The sequence below is a fragment of the Cydia pomonella genome, chromosome 3 (genome assembly GCF_033807575.1).
Source record: "Cydia pomonella isolate Wapato2018A chromosome 3, ilCydPomo1, whole genome shotgun sequence".
NCBI lineage: Eukaryota > Metazoa > Arthropoda > Insecta > Lepidoptera > Tortricidae > Cydia > Cydia pomonella.
In genome coordinates this window covers 30,357,152-30,376,386 of record NC_084705.1, presented here as the reverse complement: position 1 = coordinate 30,376,386, position 19,235 = coordinate 30,357,152, and the positions used below count along the sequence as shown (strand labels likewise).

The 19,235-nt window shown below is 36.1% G+C and overlaps 1 protein-coding gene across 1 annotated transcript in view; it reads right to left on the bottom strand.

Moving 5' to 3' along the window:
- Positions 1 to 18,902, bottom strand: part of LOC133516546 (slit homolog 1 protein) — a 190,711-nt gene extending 171,809 nt beyond the window's left edge. Inside the window, exon 1 of the mRNA XM_061849537.1 lies at positions 17,844 to 18,902. The gene's annotated coding sequence lies outside the window, so the exon portion shown is untranslated. The remainder of the gene's footprint in view (positions 1 to 17,843) is intronic.
- Between the last annotated feature and the right edge of the window lie 333 nt (positions 18,903 to 19,235).

Sequence of the window (19,235 nt, the reverse complement as noted above, 5' to 3'; positions counted from 1 at the left end):
GCGTTGGCACATCCATCATGATTTCACTGAATGGAACGGTGGGTTACATTGAGCAATTAAGGGCTTAACATGAGTAGTTCTTAACTTTTTTTAAAGTAGCAGGGTTTATTATATTCATTTATTCATTCTTTTAAAATTTTGGCTTCAATCCAGTGGGACTATTTCGGTATCAAGGTACTTATTAGGAGCTTTAAATACGATTAACATTGTACGGTTAGTACAAGACAGTGTACGGTGGCTATCATAGTGAAAAAAAAGACTTATGAAGGAGAATATACATTCAAAAAAATACCCCCCTTTATCTCCGAAGTTTACCAATGAAAAATAATGAAATTTTATACTTAATAATAATATTATCATAAATATTAAAGGAAAAAAATAAATTGATAACTATTTTTTTTATTAACAAAAAATTATTTTATAATTTAATCCCGTTTGCGGGTGTTTATTCCATTGGGTGTTTATCATGGAAATTCCTATAAGATACTAAAGACACATTCTTTCAAATAAAACAATAATTGTTGAAATCAGAATTATCCCTGAAAAAAAACTGGTCAAGCGCGAGTTTGTTTTACTCGCGCACCGAGGGTTCCGTACAAACTTTGAATTATCTCGTGTAACTATAAAGGCGAAAGACTTTTGATCAGAAGTACCTATACTAATTATAATTGTGTACAGCCAGCGTCATCTATCGGTAAATTGTCTAACTAATTTGCGCGATGTAATGCACGTATGTTGGTTTTTCAACGATAATTCTCTATCATGGAAACCGATTTCAAAAACTGTTATTTGAAAAAAGGTGTCATTAATATAATCTCATAGAAATTTAAAGTGTGATAAACACACGTAAAGTTGGTTAAATTGCAAACTAAATTCGGAAGTTATTTTTGTTAATAAAAAAAAGTTATCAAGATACAGGTCTGACTATATTTTTCCTATATAATTTATAGTAATGTTAATATTATGTAAAGATTTCATCATTTTTCTTCGGTAAACTTCGGAGATAATGGGGGGATGGTATTGTTTCACATTTTCCTTTATAATTTTTTTTTCCACTATTAAAAAAATATAAAAAATAGTTTTGGAATAATCAATTTGAGCTCTTTCAACTTACCGAAAATATATACTGGTTTAAACTTCTTTAATGCGCGGCTACTGCTGGAGGCGGCACTCATCTCATAATGTTTGGATCACATATTAATCACGGGACCCCTTGGATTCTTTGTATTTTTCTTTGCATGCATCATACGTATGTCGTACATGCAACTCATGAGAAAAGCACTATTTGTATAGTGCTCGGTGAGAAACGGGGTTGCCGGCCGCGTATCCCTATCCGGCTGAGCGTAGCGAGGCAGTCTATATCTACCCTGCAACCCTTCCTTTCCCGGTCTCTACAGTAATGTAATATGGCTCAAACACATACTAGTACCTTTTACACAATTACTACACTGAAGTCATAAAGTGATTCCCCAACTTATGAATTAAATACGACTGCCAAAAGAAAATGAGCGCAGAATTAAGAATATAAAATGTTAGGGTAGCTTACAGCTAAGATAACAAGTGCAACTTCGAAATCCTTATCGTCTTTAAGATAAGGTTTTAAGTTGCTTGACTTTTGTTTATCTTGGTTGGGTTGGGCCGGTAGGGGCTCAGAATAAACAATTATACATAATCCTAATTGGATTCCCCGGAAAGGGGGCATCCACAACTTACGTCAAACGAATTCCATGATTTGATATACAAGGTGAAATTTTAACGACCGTTCATAATATGCGTGAATTTATAGGTAATACTGAACAACTTTTATTACGGGACCAACGCCGACATTGCGAAAAAAAAATTGAATGTTAAAATTTCACCCTATATACTCTGGCAAACCCACTTTGTCAGTTGAAAAAGGCGCGAAAATCTAATTTTTTATGGGAGGACAACCTTTCAATTTGCCGCCTCGTTCTACTGACTGAAATGTCTTGTGAAAATATAACTCCCCGGTCCTAGTTACACTTGGTAAATTGTGTGTTCCCCCTCCCTCTCCTTCTGTGACGTCACATATTTAGCCACTTTTAATCTAGAAATAATTTAAGATTGAATACGTATTTTTGAATACATTATTCAAATTTAAATTCTTTATTTTTCATTTAATTTTTGAAAAATATTTTTTATACAACGTGTCCCAAAACTCAACGATAAGCCGGCACCAGAGGATGGAGCTGCTTATGATTAGTCGAGAAAAAATAAGGAAAAAAATATATCTCAATTATTTTAGAAATTACAGAAAAAAAATGAAATTCATTGAAAATCGACATCCCTAATGGTATTTTTAACGACCATGTCTACAAATATTCAAATATTACTGTTTTTTATTTTGTTTTTGGAAACTTCAGTAGCCCTGCTATCTAACACAGTTCTTAAAAATACCAAAATACATGTAGTTTTTACACAAAAAATAATCAAAATTCATTTTGTCCCTACAATTTTGAAAGATTGTTTCTTACAGTCCACTTTCAATCATCATGGTGTAAAAAAATAGTATCGACACCACTATGGCAATTATTTTCAAAAGTTGACGCAACTAACCAAGATTCCAAAATGGTATAATACTTTGGAAAACCTAGTCACAACAAAAAACAACGAATTTTTAAACAAGAACCGACATTTTTAAATTTTGATATTAATCACTTTTGAAAAGGGTTGTTGTTGCAAGTTTTAAAATTTCAATGGAAAATGTGGGTAGTTAATACAATTTTCAAGTCAGTACACTCTGATCCTTTGTTCGCTGTGCACCGTTCCGTATTAATTGATGTGGCTCTCATACTAACAACTCTTGGCTTTGCTTTTTGGACTGGTGATCTGCAAACTGTACTGACCTGGCATTATTTTGGACTGTGATTGTGTTTTGTGTAGAGATGTGCCGACTAGTCGCCGACTAGTCGGGAAAGCCGACTATCCGGCTACATTTATAGTCGGCGACTAGTCGGCGACTAGTCGGCAAAATGAGCCGAATAGTCGGCTGCCTAGATCTTCCAAAAAAATAAGGAAATAAAATAAAAAACCACCATACTCGAAGTGTTTGCCGATTGGTACCAGTCCACCTCACGAAATAAGTACTTGGCATTGATTACTTTACTTGAATCACCTTCAACATCGTCAAAAAATGTCCACACGCGTGATTTTCTTTTAGACATTATGTTTATAAAGATCACTACTTGTTTATTTAAACTTTTAAACAACAATTACGATTCGTTTTGTATGTTTTTCTAATAATAACACACCGGAGCAACAAGTGAATCGGAAAGGTAAACAAAACTAGTCAAAACATGAAAACGCAACCACGTGCGGCAGCGAATCAGGCGACCCGAACGTTCCCGATTACGCCCGAACTTAGGCGAAGACCATAGTCGGCTACGCCGACTAGTCGGCCGACTAGTCGGCCACCTGACTGCCGACTAGTCGGCTAGTCGGCTAGTCGGCCAAAACCATAGTCGGCACATCTCTAGTTTTGTGTATTGGACTTTTTCCGTATTCTGGATTGTTTAGCGTTTATCATGCCGCTACCGTACACACCGTTGGAATACGCTAATATGCATCTCATTTATGGAGAATGCCGATGCAATGCTAACGCTGCTAGCAGATTGTATCGAGAAAGGTACCCAAATGTTCAAAGACATCCGGATTATCGAGTGTTTATTAATGTACATCAAGCCTTTGCGGAAGGTCGTTTACCATTTGACAGGAGACACACTGGAAGACCTAGATTGGAACGCGATGAAGAAGTTCTCAATGAAATAGAAAACGATTCAACTACCTCGATACGTGCCATAGAACTAGCTACGGGAATACCAAAAAGTTCTGCACATCGAATTCTAAAACGTCACAGACTTCACCCATATCACTACAGGCGTGTGCAGACGTTACTACCGCGGGACTATCCACATCGGGTCGCATTTTGCCGTGCGATGCTGCAAAAGCACAGGGAAGATCCCCAATTCTTAGACAAAGTTCTATGGTCGGATGAATCAACCTGCAAAAAAGATGGCTATTCAAATCTACACAACTTACATAGTTGGAGCAATGAAAATCCGCACTTGATGAGAGAAGACAAATCTCAGTATCAATTCAAGGTTAACTTATGGACGGGCATCTTAAATGGAAATGTAATTGGACCCTTTGAGTTACAAGGAAACCTTAATGGTGATGGCTATTTGACCTTTTTACAAAACGACTTGCCTGAATTATTAGAAGACGTGCCTTTACGTGATTTACAAAACATGTGGTTTCAAAATGATGGTTGCCCAGCTCACTATGCCCGTGCAGTGCGAGAATACTTAAACCAAGAGTATCCAGGGCGTTGGATCGGGCGACTTGGTCCTATCTTGTGGCCACCCCGTTCGCCCGACCTGAACCCCCTGGACTTCTTCTACTGGGGCTGTCTTAAAGACAAAATATACTCAAAACTCATAGCAACATTGGACGAGCTTCGCCAAAAAATCACACAAGCTGCGGATCATATCAATGGTAGAAGATATGCACGACGGATAAAACGATCATTTTTAAGGCGATGTCATGTCTGTATTAATGCCGGTGGCAGGCAATTTGAACATTTACTGTAGTATTAATAATGTAGTAAATGAATTTAAAAAAAAGGAAAAAAAATTGTACCATTTCTTTGCATTTATTCAACATTTTTCAACAACAAAAATCCTTTTTTGGGTACAGTAAAAGTGATTACCGCCAACATTAAATAATGTCGATTCTTGTTTAAAAATTCGTTGTTTTTTTTTGTGACTAGGTTTCCTAAAGTATTATACCATTTTGGAATCTTGGTTAGTTGCGTCAACTTTTGAAAATAATTGCCATAGTGGTGTCGATACTATTTTTTTACACCATGATGATTGAAAGTGGACTGTAAGAAAAAATCTTTCAAAATTGTAGGGACAAAATGAATTTTGATTATTTTTTGTGTAAAAACTACATGTATTATGGTATTTTTAAGAACTGTGTTAGATAGCAGGGCTACTTAAGTTTCCAAAAACAAAAAAAAAAACAGTAATATTTGAATATTTGTGACATGGTCGTTAAAAATACCATTAGGGATGTCGATTTTCGATGAATTTCATTTTTTTTCTGTAATTTCTAAAATAATTGAGATATATTTTTTTCCTTATTTTTTCTCGACTAATCATAAGCAGCTCCATCCTCTGGTGCCGGCTTATCGTTGAGTTTTGGGACACGTTGTAGAAGAAACACGATTATGAGTACTCGTATCGAGAGCTTCAAAGTTTAGCGTAGGTTAAGTGATAACTTGTCACGATGTTTATGACCTCTCTTTCTCTTGTTCTCATCATGTCATACCCTGCCAAACATTGTCGACCCATCCCCTTTCCATAAACGTGCTACTTAATTTATGAATGTCCCCAAATCCTTTACAGTTGACCATCAGTCGGAAGACGTTGAACATTTTCACTGTTGCGTCTTGGCTACCTACGTCTAAAGATTTATGTAGGTATATAGGTAATTTTTTTTTTTATACCACAACGGTGGCAAGCAAGCATACGGCCCGCCTGATGGTAAGCAGTCACCGTAGCCTATGGGCGCCTGCAACTCCAAATGTGTTGTGATGTGACAGCGCCACTATACACGTCATATTTTTGTAAGCATTTTATGGTGAAAAAGAAAGTTTATAGCTACGCTCCGGACTTTGTCGTTTGTCAATTCGGTACAATCTTCACTTAGACGGACCACAGGAGAAAAAACTTGTGTGTTTGTCCGAACTGTACAGTTTTCTCTCCTGTGGGTAATAGTTAACAGCTTCTGGGCATGTAGGTAATGATTTGATCATACTTATCCCAATAAAAGGAGTACCTTTTCATGTGGATAAGGGTTAAATAAGAAAATTACATTTTATAGCTCTTAACTTTTAGGTATGTCTACAGGAAAGACGCGAACACAATTTAGTGTCTGACCCACTAGTACTATTTGTTTATGAAGGTAGATACCTAAGTAGATACGTTTAAGACAGTACAGTTTACATTGCTCTCGGCTACAAGCCTTGTGACAACAATAGGGCTCGTTAGGTCGAGGACGATGCTTTCACCGGACTAGGCGATTAGTTGAACTAATACAATAGTTTCCTAATGGCTTAAAATAGCTGTAGTATACAGCTACCTACTTCACAATTGAAATACGCAAACCCCCATGAGCGTAGGCAGGTACAGGTAGCCGCCCTCCCCCCTGGAGCTCAAATTTTACATACAATGTATGCCCCTCTGCGGCGTCTGCCCCCCCCCCCCCCCTCCACTTCAGTGGCTGGCTACGCCCTTGCAAACCCCTAGAGGTTAGGTTCACCAGTGATTGCAAAGGGTTCATAAGACAGCACTAGCTGTTAATGCTTTGTCTTATCTGATAATTTACTGTCTCCAGCAAGCTCGGTTCTCCATACAAACGTAGTTACGCTCTCATTTTATAACGACTAGCTAGATTACTCTGAAACTTTTTACTTATAATAGGATAAGGTATATGTAATTAGTAATAAATGTAAAGTAATTAGTTTATATAGCTTCCGATACCATAGTAAAAAAAAAACAGCTAATTTAAGAGACAGCTGAAGAGCAATATTTTTTCAAAAATAAATAAGAACAACGCGATCTAAGTTATATTAAAAATGGGGCTACTTTGAAACCACTACTTTTTTTACTGATAATCTGAAGTAAACCCGCTGAAAAGCCCGTAAAAAAGTCGGATAAGTACTTTTATGGTGTGGGGCTACTTTGATAACATATTACCTACCAAAGGATACAAATTAATAACGTCAAGGCTATATTTATAAAAATAACGTAGAAACTTTACTTATCATCGCACTTATTAACAGATTTTTGAATTGCGTTTCAGTAAATATAGTATATGCACCCGGGTCTTAGATATGTCGCCTTTGCAGTTATTAAGAAATCGCATATGCTTCCGATGCGGCACTAATATATTTTTTGCCCGACATTATGTCTGCGAGTGCATCATAGATTTATTATTCTTGATATTTTTTGTAGTCTCGCGTACCATTCATTTTTTGTTATCTCTGGCATGGTATATATAAAAAAACAATGTATATTTATTTATTATTAAATTAATACTCTGAGGGCCTCAAGTGGATATAATAAAAAAACGAAAGCTAAGCAGCATGATAAAATATAGCCATTTCCAGCTTTATAGCTCATTCTATAGAATAGAAACAGGTGAAAGAATTTTTGAAATCGGATAAGCAGTCCCGGAGTTCAACCCCTACATACAAACTACTTCCTCTACCTCGTCTACCTCGACTACAGACAGACAAACGATAACTATTTATTATATATATATATATATATAAGTATTGAAAGTATACATGTAAACATCGGAAGATCCCAAAATAATTCCTGGTGTTATTATTCATTTGATCATTTTCACCACGTATAAGTGATCAAAGCAACCCCGGCTACGTGCGCATGTATGGGCTGTCGAATTTAGGTATTTTGTTTAACTCACGAATAAATACTGATTAACGTAAGTCACCATAAAATTACATGTATTAATTATTGACACAAGTACAATCAAAGTTGCTTAGCCAACAAAATCAGGAAGAAAAGCGTACTTCCCATTAAATTTTTTTTCTAGTCGAAATAATAGAATTACGCATCCACCAGGTCACTATGCATTGAAGCAACTATCAGTGTTGCCAAAAAAGAAAAAAATAAATGCTAAGGTGTTATTCAACTCGTTAAAACAAATACTTTAGTAGCGGATGCAATTTGTTATCAAAGTCGACCCGGAAATCAAATTAACCCCGGTTTACGGTAGTGATCAAGTACATAACTTCGCCTTAGCTAGCATTAAATCATAATTACGCTATAAATTGGAGGTATCATAGGATTCATGAACGTATTCAACATTTAGTTAAGGCAACTGGATCCTTTGGTCAGCAAGTCAGCATAGCTAACCAGTAACAAAACTTGACTCATCAACGCATCATCTCGCTAACTGGAAGTTTCCCCACAGAAAATACAGTCAAATCAATACCTAAAGGTAACTACCAATTTAGCCAAGTTGTATTGTATGTATAGCAATGCATCGTTCGAGCTACCGGAACTTCAAACGGTGAAGTTTGGCCCACAATTCACAGTTTACATAGCTGGCAGTGAGAAAATTGGGTCGTTTTGACAGTGAATCTCCCTAGCCAGAAATCGCAAAGAAATTAGTCAAATCACACAAATCGAATACCTAAAGGGCAAAGAAAATTGATTCTAATGGAGAAGTAAAAGTTTAATGAAAAAACATACATTGATATCCAAAATAGATGACGCACGAATCGCACGATGGATGGATGGAGAGTTCACGTTAGTATGGATTTAAGTTACTGCTAGCTATTTAAGCTGTTATAACTCGCACAAGCAACTTATGACGATCATAAAGTTTGGGAAGTTCGGCCTGTAGTTTTCTTGGTATTGCAAATAAATGTTAGTCGTCCACTCGAGTAGTTTGTTTGATAGTAGATTTACTTGCCTGCTGGATATTTGTGAGTTTGAGTAGTTTATGCGTTTCTCAATTTTTAACCAACTGGTGGAAGAGTTTAAGGGTTTTACGTGTACTTTTTGTATAAGTAGGTATGTCTGTTTTCCTGGCACGTTATGCAGCTGAAACAAAAATGTATCCTTTGCCGGAAACGTGTACCAATGACCTATTTTTTTTTGCAAATAAACACATATAATGTTCTCGCACGAGAATATTCCCCATACAAACGGGGAACGTTCTTGAGAAAGGCACAACTATAATCCTATAGCTGTTGATAGAAAAGTCACGGTGCTTAATAGCAAAGAAAAACATTGAAAGGAACATATTTTTTTGTTTGTTGCTTATAGTTAATACTATAGAATGTAAAAATAACCTTAATTATTAGACCACAGTCCTCAATTTTCATACGCGCTCGCTCTCGCCTCGGTCCCGGGAGCACGACTATCTTTGCTAATAATTAACAACACAATATACGCAAAAGCTTTTAAGCGTGCGCGCAATATTACGGACAGGACCGGATTCTGGTGCATATTTCATACCTCAGGATTGCCCAGAAACCTAATCTTATAGACGAATTGCTTAGTGGTTTGTTATTGCGTTGCGTCGCAGCGTCGCTTCCGTTTGACATGTTGAGCTTATTAGTTTATTTTCGCATTATTAAGCATGACTCAGGATAGGTCCAGGTGCGGCCATCCGATGCTTCAGTTTCCTATAGAAACCATCACGTGACCATTGATTACTAATCATAGAAAACGAAGTGTCGGAACTTCCAATTCGGAAGCATCGGGCCGGACCCAGACTGTTTTACCGTGAGTCATCCTTTATTCGCTTGGTGAGAAATATTAAAATTACTAAAAAATATATGAGATCCGATTCAAAATTGTTCTACAAGCAACTATTTATATTTTGCAGCTCCAAACCCGCACCTGCTTCACGAAACGCATTGACGTTACCAAATTACCTCGTAAACAGCGCGTTATCACGGACGCCTGCATCACCCCGCGCGGGGCGAATGCGTACGAGCCACGGGGCTATTGTGCACAGACAAAAGACTTGCTGACCGCTCGCTACGGTTTTTGAAGCTCATTTCGGTGCATATTAAAGCATAGGGGTGTCAAAATCACACAAAATTGAACCGTAGCACTTAAGGATAAAGTTCAAAATGTATTTCCCTCTGCCTTACGAAGAGTTAGTGTTTTTATAATTTATCTATTTTGTGTTGCCTTCGGAACGAGTAGGCTGCATTTTAGGGTTGTTTAAAGTAATTACCACTTGCAGCTGGCGCTTAATTATATGCTAATCTAGTGGTAACATTAATGGGTAGCTTAGCTTTATTTCAAGGTGCTTATTAAAATAAACAAAATATTACAGGACATCCTTACACATATTGTCTAAGTCCCACAGTAAGCTCAACAAGGCTTGTGTTATGGATACTCAGACAACGATATATGTAATATACAAATACTGAAATACAAAAACACCCTGGACTTAGGAACAAAATATCTGTGCTCATCACACAAATAAATGCCCTTACCGGGAATCACCTCAGAATCACGAGCTTTGTCGATCGAATAAAAAAAAGTGTCCCAAAATTTCCATAGATTTTCGTTCCTTTCCATTCCGTTACCTTCAATGTAAATATTTATTTTTCCTTTTTTATTGTGTAACGTACCACATTACAATCTATAACCCTTACCTGCGTGTATAGAGAGTGTAAGAACAAAGTATGTAACTGGCTAAAAAACTTAACTTATAATGAAATTGAAGAGATGTTAAATTAATATAATATATTCACACACACACACACACAAACACACAAGAAAAGATAATTGTTGTACATTCTACCTTAAAAATATATATACATAAGTTGTTGCAGTTGTTATAATTCTATTGTTTTTGTTTTTATTAAGTAAAATGCTAAAATGCAATATCATCGAAAGATAATATATGTACCTATACGAACATGTTATATTGTAAGCAAAACATCCTGTGGAAGAGCGGTGTTCTCTTAACACAAGTATCTTAAATACTTACAAAGAGGCACCAGCACAGCTACTGTATACCAAATCATAGTTACTGAATAAAAGTATTTTTATTTTTTTATTTATTTATTTATACCTTCATAAAATGTCTATGAGGAATGGGTAACAAGTTGGAAATAAAAATCTTGGGGCCCTTTTTTCTCCTATTAGGATTTTAAGAGCTTGCAATCCTTAGTATACATGAGAAATCCCAAAATAAAAATAAAAAGATAAGTGTAAAACTTTCCATAAAATAGCCCACCTACCTGTCAACTGTCGGTTATAAAACTTATAAAAGAAAACATTGTTAGATTTTATGGCATCTTATTAGGAATACAATCATATGTATCTGAATTAGATCCTTTTTAGGGTTCCGTAGCCAAATGGCATAAAACGGAACCCTTATAGTTTCGCCATGTCCGTCTGTCTGTCTGTCTGTCTGTCTGTCTGTCTGTCCGAGGCTTTGCTCCGTGGTCGTTAGTGCTAGAAAGCTGAAATTTGGCATGAATATATAAATCAATAAAGCCGACAAAGTCGTACAATAAAATCTAAAAATTTAATTTTTTTTAGGGTACCTCCCCTACACGTAAAGTGGGCGTGAATTTTTTTTTTCGCTTCAACCCTAGAGTCTGGGGTATCATTGGAAAGGTCTTTCAAAACTAATACAATAGGGGTTTTCAAGAAACATTTTTTGATAAAGTGAATATATTCGGAGATAATCGCTCCGAAAGAAAAAAAAATGTGTCCCCCCCCTCTAACTTTTGAACCATAGGTCCAAAAAATATGAAAAAAATCGTGGAAGTAGAGCTTAAGAAAGACATTAAATGAAAACTATAGCGGACATGATCAGTTTAGCTGTTTTTGAGTTATCGCAAAAAGTTTTCCCTTCATAGTAAAAGACTTACTTTAATTAGATACTGATTATGTCAATTTGCCTATTTGTTAAACTCGGGTGAAAGGTACCGTTTCATCCCTTGGTTAACAATTTACTATACTTTAAGCTCCAGTTTAGCTTATTGTGACGGAAGAGTAACTACGGAACCCTACACTGAGCGTGGCCCGACATGCTCTTGGCCGGTTTTATTAGATATCAATTGAATTTATCTATCGTCAAAACCGAACATCTGCATTTCTACCGCCCACAAACAATCAAAATGTCATTCTTCAGATTCATTACCGCTCCTTTGAGAAAACACTCAAACCGTCCGCTACTAACAAATTCATTGGACGCTTAATTTATTCTAAACTCAAATAACCACACGTGGTCTTCGATACATAGGTTTACACTAAAGTTTATAACGTAATTTAGATCTTATTAAACCCATGGTAGAGTATATTTTTGATTGTGTAGAAGAATAAAGGCCAGACCACAATTGCGAAATGTCAACGCGTTGACTCTATTATTTTCACCCACGCCGCTGTTCGAATGGCCTGGAACTGGTTAAAGTGGGAAAAATATTTTCATAAAATGTTTAGGCCGTGGATGAATGAATTAGATGGACATGGTATGATTCGGATTTATTTAAAAATATACTTATGTACTTAATCCAGAACTTGGGTAAGAAAAAGAAAATATAAGTAGGTATTGTACCATATGTTCTTGTGAATAAACTTTCATTCATTCATAGAAACAAGTGCATCCATAGTTCGTGATCAGCAACGCTAGCTTCGTCAAGTGGACACCAAAACTACAGTTACGGCTTCGTCACCTACTAACAAATCATGTATGAACTTAATTCGGTTAATATTGACAAACAGGCTTTCTTTTTTTAAGTTTAAGTGGGAATAAGCTGGAAATATCTGCCGCATGCACCCGGAAAGTTGGGTCAAAATGGATACTAATTGGGACCCACGTAACACCATAGATGCCTACACCCCGGCAGACCGACAAGGAGATGATGTGACTTAAGCGGAACCGAGATCCTAACACCTTAGAATAGGGATCAAGATTGCCGACTTCGTGATATGAAACACTCCATGGTTTTTAAATGTAAATAATAAACCTACTTATATAATATTATAGAGTGTAAGAGCGATTACAGCGGCAGTTAAGCCCTAGGAGGCTTTGTTCGCTGGAATTATCTTGAGAATGTATAATTTTTTTGTGTTAATAAAAAAAAAAAAAAAAAAAAAAAAAAAAAGACGCATTTTACCCGAAATGGTGGGAAAATGACAGGGTCAAGTGGTGAAAATGAGGGAAGGCCTTTGCCCAGCTGTGGGACACTAAATTAGGCTAAAAGAAATATTTACAAATATGCGAATCCCACTTGCGACAGGCTGTTTTTTTATAAACATAATGGGACAAATAAATAAGTAATTTTTTATTACCTAGAACGCACTATAACGCACTTTTTTTCAATAATGTATATCGTCATATGTCATATCATTAATCACACATATGTATATTAAGTATCTATATAATTCCATATGTTGAATGAATCTACTTTACAAAAGATATTTTAGTAGTTATTTCAAACAGTCCATAACAAACCTATATATCTTAGAACGTCGTAGGCCGCTCGGAGTTAAATGAGCCCACGCGTGGCCTAGCTGGGCCTACACGGTTGTAACGATGTTTGATGACTAAAACTAAAATGTAACTACCTATTCTATTCCAATATGCCTAGAGCTTACGGCGAACTGTGAAAATAGGAAATCTGCTTCTCTGTGACTCGTATAATTGCATAACGAAACGATGATAGCAAAATTTCGATTTTCTATGTTCATGCCCGTTTCTCAGCCCAAATCTCGTCTCGGAAATCAAAAATTGCACGTCGCCTAATTTGAAAAGTATCATTCTTAGCAACATACCTCAAAGGCACATTTACCTACCTATAATAGGGAATTTAATTAATAATATATTATTATACCTAGTTCATTGACAGTTTTTGTAACTTCAATCATTTTATAATAACAAACAAAACAATTTTTTTTTGTCTTACCTACTTATGCTACATGAGTACTATGTTTCATGCTTTCTTACGGTAGGGACTGTACCTATAAAAAGTAATATCAAAATGAACTTTTCGGCTTGGGGTAGTGGCGAAAAAAGTTCACCTGCTGTTAGCTCAAAACAGCGTATCTTATTACATATTTCCTGATGCTTTGCTGTCCCTAGACCTAGCCCTGCCTTAACCCATCTAAAAATCCACTCTGCCATGCCATGTGCATAGTTACCTCTATATCGACTAAACTACGAGGTGACTAAAACAATATATATAGCACTTGAAGAAGAGGCGAATGGGATAAATTATGAATGGAATTACGCACACAACTAAAAACTATACGCTGTCGGAGGTCAGAGTAAAATTACAAACTGGCCCGCCCACAACGGAGTTCTAATCTAAGCTATGTTGTGAACTGATATGTCGCAATGTTGCTGACTTTCTTAAACAAATTCATATTCAAAAATGTTTATTACTTATCACATTACACATTATTAGGTGGAGCTAATAAGTAGGTGAGTTTACATGTGATACCCTGCAAGGACACAGCAATATACGTAAAACTAACATGCATAAAATTTACATTAATAATCATATTTATCGCACATGTACGTTGTAATAACATTTTTTATTTTATTTATTTGTTGACTAAAAATGATTTTAAATGTTTATTAAACATCAGTATTTTTTTAATATTTTTTAGGGAGTTCGGAAGGTAGTTGTATATTTTAATTAGCATATAGTGAGGGCTGGATGTGACTATTTTTAGCTTTGAGAGGGCAATTGAAGTTGATTTAAGTTTAGATTGTTCCTTTTGATTTTTGCTGCTGGCGGAGTAAACAACTGTATGTAACTAACCTAACCTAACTAATTTACATGGATGCACAATCCCAACACCCGATGAATTTTAATTTGTTGTTGTCCAAAAATGAAATGCCGTTAAATTTGTATGTCTTTATCTATCTGGTAATTCGGAATATTCGTGTTTTTGCGGTCAATATACTTATATTAATTACTTACCACAATTCTTCACTGCCAAACCAGTACTTTGCCGTAAAAACCAAATTCACTGAGTCATGACTGAAATTCAAAGTCACCCCAACTTACACTAACCCTTAAGTACACCAGCTTGTGTGTAAAACTTACAGATATTAAGCAACTCGGTTTATTTGCAATAATATGCAAAAACACATGCCAGTGAAGATGCCGATAGTTTTCCTTGTCCTGAATGCCTAAAATTAACTGCAATAGATACCTAATATACTAACTTAATAGTAAAACAACGTATTAAATACGTATGCGTTTAATAACCATGGAATTGCCTAATTGTCCTTTGAGTCTATTTATATCATCGTAGACACTGTTCAGTGAAAATACTTAAACCTAAGATACGAGTAGGTATAAGATCTCTGTTAGCATAGTTAATTTATATTATTCGGACAAGTTAGCAAAGCGAAGAAAAGTTCTTACATTCAACTTGGAACACACGGCTGGCTAGGGCACGTCCCGGCATTTCGATATTTATAAGCTGAACTATCAGAGGATAGTTTGATGCAGGGATCGGTACCGGTTTCTTTGGAAAACTTCCAAATAACCATATATTACGGTTTATTTTATACTCCATATGTAGGACTCAGTTTTGTTTTTAGATAAGGACTTGGTATTATTAGATTGCCCGATTAAAATTAAATAATTAACAAAGAACGAAAAATACCTTTTCCGTTCCCATACAAAAAATACCGGTTTCCGATCCCTGGTTTGATGGACTACTGTGTCAGTGTACCTAAGCAAATGTGTTCTAATTTAAGTACCTATCCCGAGCCTGCTAATTTAATGACTGCCTGCAAATTTTTATGTGGTTATGGCACTAGAACAGTCTATAGAAGGCCAAAAAGCTGACTGCCTGCAATTTTTGGGGGGTCTTGCTATTCTGGTATATTGCAAATGCATGAAAGTATGGTCGCGTTTGGTATCAAATAAAAGTGTTCGGTTTACACATTACGTTAAATTATTTTATAATATTGTATTTTTAATTTACGATTTTAAAATAATTAGCTAGATAGAAACTAACATAATATTTAAAGGTATTTGACATCTGACAACAAAGATTACGGTTTACCACAGATACAGTTAATTTTAATCTCTATGGTGACTGAAGGTCAGTCCAATAGGGTTGTTTCCATCTACAAATCTTAGGGCAGAATAGGGTTGTTTCCAATTTTTTGAAACGCTTGTATTACGTTCTATATTAACTAAAAGTTACCCTAAAATTCAACTTATATACTATAAACGGCTTTAAATATGTTAAATTAACAAAATAGATTTTGTCGGATGCTTTCGCGCCCAAAACGTGTCTTATGTTTCAAACCGTAAACTGTGACGTCACACAATTTTCAAAGAGCGTTTTGGGCGCGAAAGCATCTGTCAAAATATATTTTGTTAATTTAAAGCCGTTTTTAGTATAAAAGTTGAATTTTAGTGCAACTTTTAGTTAATATGGAACGTAATACAAGCGTTTCAAAAAATTGGAAACAACCCTATTTTTCGCCAATCTGGTTAAATTATCTGAAAATCAGGTGGTGTGGACGTAAACGCCAATTTGGCTTGACGATTATGACCGATATTACCGATGAAATCGAAATGCAAACGCAAGAATACCAATTTGTGACGCTAGTATTCGCGTTTGGAGGCATTTTTGAATTAAGAGCGCTCAATCAAATATCTCCCTAAATTTAAATTTGGTAATTGAATTGGTGAATGATGCCAATTTCTTTTCCGATTTCTGACTATCCCGTCTGGAATGGCCTTTAAATCGATCAGTTAAGGGCTCCACATACCTTGCAATAAATCGCACTCGGTTTTCGATCCTTTGCCGACAGTAGGTGCATTCAACTGATCTACCTTTTTAGCGAACCGCGAGTTCTCAGTTCGGGGCGAATTACTAGTTTAAGATGTACGAATGAGTACAACTTTTAACCCGTAAAATTAAATACGGGGTAAATAAATTTCCGAAATATATCCGACATTTCAGCCGATATCTCGTTATCCCAGGAATTAAGCCACCGCCCATCACTAGTCACGTGCGATACTAGGGCGCTCAAGAGGTTAATTAATATCCTGACTTCAGATACTATTAAAAAAATCACTATTATTATTGAATTCGCATAGCCTTCCTACTTTACTGTCAAATACATATCAAATCTTCACATAAAGGCTCCAAAAGCTAAGGATAAGTGAAATAGTGCATCAATATTTGGTGAACATACATTAAAAAATAAATTTCAACGAATTGAGATCCTCTCCCTTTTTTTGAAACCAGTTAAATAATTTCCTAACAAGCAAATCGGCCTACGACTACGAAAATATTAAGCAGTTTTATTCATTAATTCGATTCGAAAAAGTAAAGTAAAAGTCCTTTATTCGCATAAAATATATAAAATATGGTACAATGGTGGTGGTAAGTAAAAATTCCAGTACAAAAACTTATTTTGCTACACAATAGCATGCAAAGTAATCTTAAAACTAGACTAAGATTAAGCACTAAAACTAAACTTAAAGTATACGTACTCGTAAGCTCGTAACATATATTATGACTGTGTTCCTGTCGAAGAGGTCACTCGTTGAATAAGACATTTGTTCCAGAGCCATTGATAAAGCTGTCTTTTAAATAAATGTAAAGGGAGAAATTTGAAATTTTCTGGAATTGAGTTAAAAATTTTGATGCACATGTGGTCGAAGGTTGTAAATAAATAAATACCTACATATGTTAAAATTTTCGTAGGTAGTACCTACCTACTTACGTATGTAATAGAGATCCCTTTGCACCGCTTTACACCAAAATACAGCTTACCGAGAGCAAATGCAGGAGTTACAACAAAAAAATACCCAATTTTTCTCTATTTCTACAGGACCTCCATGGGACCCGAACAAAGTGTTCACAAACATCTGAACAGCATGCATACTATGCCAAGAACTTAGGAGCATGTTTAAATATATTTTAAAATGTGCCTGTTACCATAGGAGAATAAGTTAAGTACTTAATTTTTTTATGCTGTAACGAATCTCTTTATTTTTGAAAAGTACTGTTGTTTAAAATGTTGTTATATGATGTTTCATAATAAGTCTTTAGGTAGCTAAGTATGCCTAATTAGGATTAGCCGTCTAATGACAGCCTACATCTATGAAAGATCTGCAAAAGTTCCATTGCTTGAAAAGCCCACTAACAAACATTCTTAATTAGTCTAATTATCTCGGATTAAGCGCAATTAGCATATACAAGCAAACTAATGACTGTTTTCAAACATTTTCTTAGCTTTAATGAGTTAGTCATTCCACTCACCTTTCCGCTCTAATGGTCGCTCATTGTCATCCACACAGTCACAACACTAATCATGACGTCACTTCCTACACTCCATTCATAAACTAAAACATCGATAACTATCGCCAACTCCAGCACTAGTTTATTCGAATTCGAAATTTGAACCGTCAAATCACGCGTACTTTTTAACTGTCACTTTAAAGAAAGGTCACACGTTCGTAAGTTTTTTTTTGTTTTTATTTTTTTAATGACGCGTGTGTATAGCACGGTGCGCTTGCGCGTTTGAGCACGCGTCGAAGCCTCCGATCGCCCCCGCGATTTTTGAAGCGTAGGCGCAGACCGGCTCCCAAACTCAATTATTTGCGTAATATATCTGCTTAATAAAACGGGCAGATAGCCTGATATCTTTACTTTAGACGCCGGTTATTTATTTTGTTCCGACGACCGTCACCAGCAGGGGACCGCTTCGAAATGGCGAGCTTTCTTTATAAGCTTATGTTAGAATTTTAAATGAGTATCGAATAATGCATTGGACATAAAAAGCTATCGGCTAACAATATTATGTGAGCTGGTGCGTTGAGCGAGTCGCCAAGGAGTGCCTTGTATGGAGAAACGGGTACGTCTGCAGGCCCACACGTTTCGACTTTTTGCCGCCGAGTGCAGGGAAGAGCTAGGGACTTTAGCCCATTATATGTAGAGCTCCTTCACCCCTTGGATCTCCAGTTATCCTACGCGGGGAGCCGAAACAAAAGGGCATGTGGGTGTCTAGTGTTTCTGGGTGGTGAAGGAGCATTGTACACTGTACAGCTCATGTTTGCGGGCCACGTTTGCTGGCTGACATTCGTAATGATATCTGGTCTGTAATTAGATGTCCTAGGGTGCTTCATGGTGCCAGGACGAAATGATGTGTTTGATAAATCTGACGTGTTCCGCTATCTGCTAAGAACGCGTACAGTCGTCTACATCGTAATATCTTGCACGACAAATATATAGCTTAAAATATATAAATGCAGCGTTGAACGCATGCGATGTAAGGAAAATGACAATGCGCTTATATACCACGTAATAGTAGATTGTTAACCAAGAGATGAAAGGCACCAATTTCCGTCGAGTTAGTTTGGTGCTCGAACGCAGTGAGTGCAGTGCCTTTCCCCGAGTTAAACACTGTACTTTTTATTTCCATTACGAGGAAATTAAAATACAATACGAGTACATGTGCATTTCAAATAAACACGGCTAAGTATAAACTTCAGTAGTATTTCTTTATTTTGAATTAACAATTTTGGGTAAAAATATTGTTATTTATCGTACTTATCGTAAAAAAAAAAAGAAAAACGTACTTAGAAAGTAGAGTGCTCTAGAGCAGAAACGTATCATTTTCTGCACACTTTTTAGAACAACAATGACCCACTT